A 6,754-nucleotide genomic window follows, 5' to 3' on the forward strand; every position below is an offset into this window, starting at 1 on the left:
TATGTGTCTTAATTGCTATACTAAATATTAAACTGCCTATTTTCTCCACGATTTTCATAATTAATTGCTAATTGTCATTGTTTGTTCATAAATAAATTATAATTATTGTGTGCCTTGATGCTTAATAGTTTCTCATTGGACGTGATATTTATTGGAGTAATTTTTATTACATTTATGAGTTATTTAAAAGTCTATATTGGGGGATCGGATTGTATGCCACAACAGACTTATTTAAAAGTCTATATTGGAAGATCAGATTGCATGCCGCAACGGACTTATTTAAAAGATATATATATATATATATATATATATATATATATATATATATATATATATATACTCGATTAAAATAAATATATTGGAGGTTTGAAAATGAATATATTGTGGAAACGGGTTGCACGCTGCAACGGAAATTGGTTGAAATAATAATTGGTTATGACTGTTGAGTTGGCTTCAACTATTAAAAAGGAGTTACCTGATTTATTTCTATTATTGTTCTTATTACCACTATTTTAAAAGGCGTTTCTGGGGCGAGCCCCGGGGCGAGGCGTACCAAAAACGCCCCGGGACGATGATGTGGGGCAAAAGTCTCAAGAGGCATACGCCCCGCAATTTTGGGGCGTACGCCCGGGCGTTCGGGGCGTACGCCCAGAGACTTTTTCAAATTAAAATAAAATTTGTTGAATTAGTCCTTCATATAATACCTAAATTCTCAAAAGTCAGTTTGGTAATTACTCAAAAGGTTTAAAAAGGAATTCAAAAGTATTAAATTTAAAAGTAAAGACCCTTTTTATTGATTTAAGCCCTAATTTATGGTTTTTTTAATTTTTTATCTTGTCCGCTAGTCTGCTAATATCTCCGAAAAGCAACGAATATTTAATTTTTTTTATAAATACAACGAGAACTACATTCTTCTTCATAGCAGCAAATTCAAAGTTCAAATTACAGGTTAATCATCCTTTTGGTTCTTCCATATAGAAAACTTTATTCTTTTAGACTCTAATTACTTGTGCTTGTAAGTAACGTATAATAGATTATTTTGATTAATTTTTTGTGGGGATGGAGCACACATATATATAATTTTCTTCAATTTTTATGCAATTTTACCTGTTTATAAATATTTACTGTCATTATATTATTTTATAAAATATTAAAAATTAAATATCTATGGGGCTTACGCCCCGCTGAGGCATATGTAAAACGCCTCGCCTTACGCCCACGCCTTTTAAAACACTGGTTGTTACTAATATTGCGTACATATTAATGTAAGTGACTTGCCTTAGCCTCGTCACTACTTCGTCGAGGTTAGGCTCATCACTTACCAGTACATGGGGTTGGTTATACTGATACTATACTCTGCACTTCTTGTACAGATTTCGGAGTTGGTCCTAGCGGCGTATCATAAACTTGCTCAGATTTCAGCTACTCAGAGGAGACTTGAGGTATAACTGCACAACGTCTGCAGTTCTGAAGTCCCCGTCTATCTTATCTTAGCTGTGTATTTGTTTTCAAACAACTTTATTTTATTCAGACCTTTATTTGTATTATTCTAGAAGCTCGTGCACTTGTGACACCAATTCTGGGATGATATTTAGACTCCGTTATTTTTATGGATTATTCACTACATTTCAGACTTTACTTCCGCATTTGTTTCTTTGATATTAATAAATTTAAAAATTATTTAAAAATGGATAATATTATTCTAACGTTGGCTTGCCTAGCAAGTGAAATATTAAGTGCCATCACGGTCCCGAAGGTGGGAATTCCGGGTCGTGATAAAAACCTAACTAAAGTTACTTATAATTTTAAAAACTATTTCTAACAAAATACATCCTTCTACCTTTTTTAAAATATTGGAACATGAAGATGAATTCTATGTATCTTAGTTTATTTTCGTTTTAAATTCTTTAGGCTTATATGGAAAATTGGAAAAGTATGTCATGTTTATACTATATTTGAAATTTAAGGAAGTCCTTGCACAAGAATAATGAAAAGTTTACGTGGGCCCACATTTAAAGGGGTGAAATTTATGAGGTATTGATGAATAAGATTATGTGAATTCTAAATAAAGCGGGGCCCACCTTATAAGAGAATTGATAGACTTGTCGATAAATGGAGCGCGTGCATGCAAAATGTGAGTGGAGGCCCCACTTTCTAAGCAAGTTTCCAGGCATAAATACAGAGGATGCTAAAAGACTTACATGCCCTTGTGAAACAGGCATGTTGACAGTGAGCGTTTATAGGTTTGAGGAATTGGGAATCCACGCGTTGGCCAATGGCAGAAAGAGTCAGCAGTTGAGCTGTAAATTAATGAAAATACAAAAATACCCCAGACAAAGTAGGAAATTCAAGAGAACACACATGTTGACGGAGAGGTGCTTGTGTTCCCTCTTCTAATAAGTAGGAAAAAGTTGGCCCGTGTTGCACCCGGGCCCAACCGTTGGATTGCATATTGTAAACTTTTAGCATGAACGTCAACCATGTGTTAATTTATTATGAAATTCTTCTAGCTTATGTTTGTTTTTTTCTGTCTTTATTTTAATTTGATAATCTAATTTAGATATTGCAAATAGCTCTTTTAATTTCAATTTGTTATTCGTTTGATATTTAAATTTTGCAAGGCTTGAAAATATGAGTTAGATTCTGGTACTTTTGACAACTTATTTTTCCTTGAATGTCTTTATTTTTCTCATTTGTTACCAGCAATGAAGATGGTATTAGATTTGGTAATTGGAAGATCTTCTTTAAAGAGTCTTTTGTCACAAAGTTTTCCAACTATGTTACAACTGCAGTCTATCTATACTTTTTTAATACTTACAATTATTAATACACTACACAAAATTTCAATATAATAACTTATTCAATTTTTCCTCTAGATTTCCTAAAATATTCGTTTACACAGTTCTGGGGAAGTACCCAACAAAGAAAATAGCAGTCCAAAGAGTTTGATTTTCTTAAGAAATAAATTTAAAGGTGATGTTGAAAAAAGTGAAGAGTTGCTGTGATTATACTTTTATAAATAAAGAATACGTGCTCGATCCTTTTCTTTTTAAATGGTTGATACTATTATTAATTTTAAATTTTTTAATGTGGTGATATTTTCTTCTTTTCTTTGCTAAAGTACGTTATTAGATTTATCTGTACAAGAAATTATTAAATGTTCTGATATCTCCTTTTATTTCCTTGATGCTCTACTAATTTGCTTTTAATTTCGATACAAGAAAAGGGTTGTAGTGTTGTACTATGCTGATGACGCCACCTTTTACAAGCTGAAATTAGATAAGGGTTAAATGAAACGTTCTGTGCGCTCAATCGTTAAAGCAAAAGCTACTGACATTGTAGTGATATAACAGAACAAAAGCTGACATAACCTACTAAAAAGCAGAGGGTATAATAGTCAAAGCAGGGAAATATTTATGAAGGGGCTACTGCAAAATTCTTTTTCAGCCAATCAAATTCTTCAATTGACTCAAAGCTCTTACACGAAATCTTCTGTTAAAGCACAAAATAGGCTGAAATGACAAAAGTATCCTCAGGTTAAACTTTAAATCCAAAGAAGCACACGTTGACGGAGAAGTGCCTGTATTCCCTCTTATTAAGATGTAGTAATAGTAATTAGTACGACAAGAGCGGTTGCTCTGATGGTAAGCAACCTCCATTTTCAACCAAGAGGTTGTGAGTTCGAGTCACCCCAAGAGCAAGGTAAGGAGTTTTTGGAGGGAAGGATGTCGAGGGTCATTTGGAAACAGTCTCTCTATCTCATGACAGGGTAAGGTCAGCGTACACACTACCCTCCCCAGACCCCACTGGTGAGATTATACTGGGTTGTTGTTGTTGTTGTAATAGTAATTAGTAGTAGATCTTATTTGTTAGAAAGTTTGTACAGTGGTTTGCCTCCCTCCAAATATGTTTCATGGCGGTCTTATCGACTTCCGTCAAATACTTGTAATTTTCAGTTGCAGCCCTATGAGAGTGGCATTGTATGGCAGTCCATTTTCACTTTCAATTTTTTATATCTCAATTCTTTCGCGGATTAAGTGGATGCTAGGATATTCATGTAAGATGAAGTCTACCTTAAGCCTCACTACATAACTACGGAGCATCAAAGTTCGATTCCTCCTGAAGACATCTTAGCCTACCTTCACAATCATTGTTTCCTTTTTGTCCTCTCCATTTTGTTTCTTTTCCCGACGTAGTTTGTTTTCTTTTTCACTTTGTTTTACTTATTTCCTTTTTTTTTTTTTTAAACTTTCTCTATCTTTATTTACCCTTTCTTAGTAGGTGTAGCGCTTCATTTTCTCGTGAAAGCGGGTTTCGATATGTGACAACTCTTTTAAAATGGGATTAAGAGAGAGGAGTCGTCACACAACGATTTTCTAAGGTGCATTAGGGCACTTATTTGCAAATAAATCCGGTTTAAATCAGTATATGTCACCAAAGATCGAATAAGGATTCAAATTTTTTCGAAGAGAAGGTGTTATGTAGACAATCATTTATGTCCAATTAAGAAACAATCAAGTGCGTGAAAGTAGGGAGCAACAAAGAAAATATTCAATTATTTAAAGAGGGGCCTCAGTTTTTAAGCATAATTGATCAACTCCCGTGCAAAATCTGCTAAGACTTTTATAGCCAAAGTGCAATGGGTATTCGGGCAATTTGTATATCATCTTAGCTACCCTCATTACTATCTTTAAGTTGTTACCTAATACGTACTAATTGATTCTAAGTCGTACCTTAATATAACTACCCGACCCTTCCTATAGTCCAGGAGGCTTTGGACACTATCTAAAGGTTAGATCTAGACCTAAAGAAAATGCTTAGGTTTTTATTTCTAATTTCTTATTAGGGTCACATAAGGAAAGCACATTGCTAGTAACGAACAGTATAGATGATCTAAATAGAAATATAAGTTCTATAGACATGATCTCTAGACGGATAAACTAATAGACATATATAAAAATAACTAGACAGATTTATCGTGCAAACAAATAATTATCTTGAATTCTTAAGTTATGCCCTTATAGGCATGCTTTCTAAATGACAAGTAAACAAATACTGTGATGTAGTTAAATTCCTATAAGCATGGTATCTAACACATGATAACACATAATTATACAAGTTAACTAGTATAGGTATGCTTTCTACCCTTGACATAAATAAATTCCAAACCCAACTTCCAATAAATCCTCAGTAGTTTATTTATGCACAGATAACCACTAATTAGAGATATTTTTACTTTTTAGCCACTGTTTTAAATGTATTTGCTCTCTAGCCAGTACTTAATACATTTTTACCTGCCCGGACAAAAATATCCATGTGCTATACATGGGTGTTGTATAAATATTAAGGACATGGTGTCCTTAACTTCATGAGCGTTGTGTAAATATTAAGCACAAAGTGTCCTGTATTTGCAACTTCTGTTGTTAAACTTTAGGACATCATGTCCTTAACTTTATATGTGCAGTATAAATGTTAAGGACATGGTATCCTTAACTTCATGTGTGCAATATAAATGTTAAGGACATAATGTCCTTAACTTGTATTTGCAACTTCTATTGTTAAACTTTAGGACATCACGTCCTTAACTTCATATATGCAGGGTAAATGTTAAGGACATGGTGTCCTTAACTTCATGTGTGCAATGTAAATGTTAAGGACATAATGTCCTTAACTTGTATTTGCACCTTCTGTTATTGAACTTTAGGACATCATGTCCTTAACTTCATATGTGCAGTATAAATGTTAAGGACATGTTGTCCTTAACTTCGTGTGCGCATTGTAAATGTTAAGAAAATAGTATCCTTAACTTTATGAGTATTATGTAAATATTAAGGACATAGTGTTCATAACTTCATGAGTGATGTGTGTAAAAATTAAAGACATGGTTTGTCCTTAATATTTACACAACACTCATGAAATTAAGGACACCATGTCCTTAATATTTACACATCACTCATGAAGAAAGGGTAAAAATAATTTTTCGTATCAATTTTAATAGAGTAGTGACTATTTTTGCTCAACATTAAAAATACTGGCTAAAAAGTAAATATCACTTAAAAAATGGCTATACCATGCCATTTCTTGACCAAATGAATGTAAGAATAAATCAAATAAATATGAGCCTAAGTCACTAGGCCCAAATAAAAGTCCAGCAGCTCCACGTGTCTCCAAGATCTCCAAGGCCTAGCAAGTTCGAACAGCCCAGTACCACCATAAATAGAAGAGTCAATTGGCTCAACAAATTCTAGTTTAACATAGTAAATTGGCCCAGTACAACACCAGAAAATCTCCTAGAAGCTTCAATTCTTACTTCTAATGATCACAACATTGATATTGTTGTACCAATGCAAAGAAACTTGTTTTTAGGGTGCGATTAATAAAAGCAGATGCATATCTTGTGACCTTAAGAGATGATAAAACAACTAACAGTAACAGTTAACACTACACTTTGAGATGTGCAGGAATATTCAGGAGTCAGGAAGAGACACCTTTTATTCTCAAGAAGGATTCAGACCCACAATTCATCAAGGCGCCCTATAGGCATTATTTCTAACATACCAGAAATAGCAAGGTTATTGCAAATGATCATATAAGTCTAGATAACGAGAAGCAAACAGACTTCAATTAGTGTGAAGTGGATGAGAATATAACCTGGGATCCCTAGGCATGATTTCTAATAGGTGCGACTTGTGCAAAAATTAAACAAACATACACACAATGCCAGTTGACATAGAGTTTTATGATAGGTATCCGG

Source organism: Nicotiana tomentosiformis, chromosome 10 (genome assembly GCF_000390325.3).
Source record: "Nicotiana tomentosiformis chromosome 10, ASM39032v3, whole genome shotgun sequence".
Lineage (NCBI taxonomy): Eukaryota > Viridiplantae > Streptophyta > Magnoliopsida > Solanales > Solanaceae > Nicotiana > Nicotiana tomentosiformis.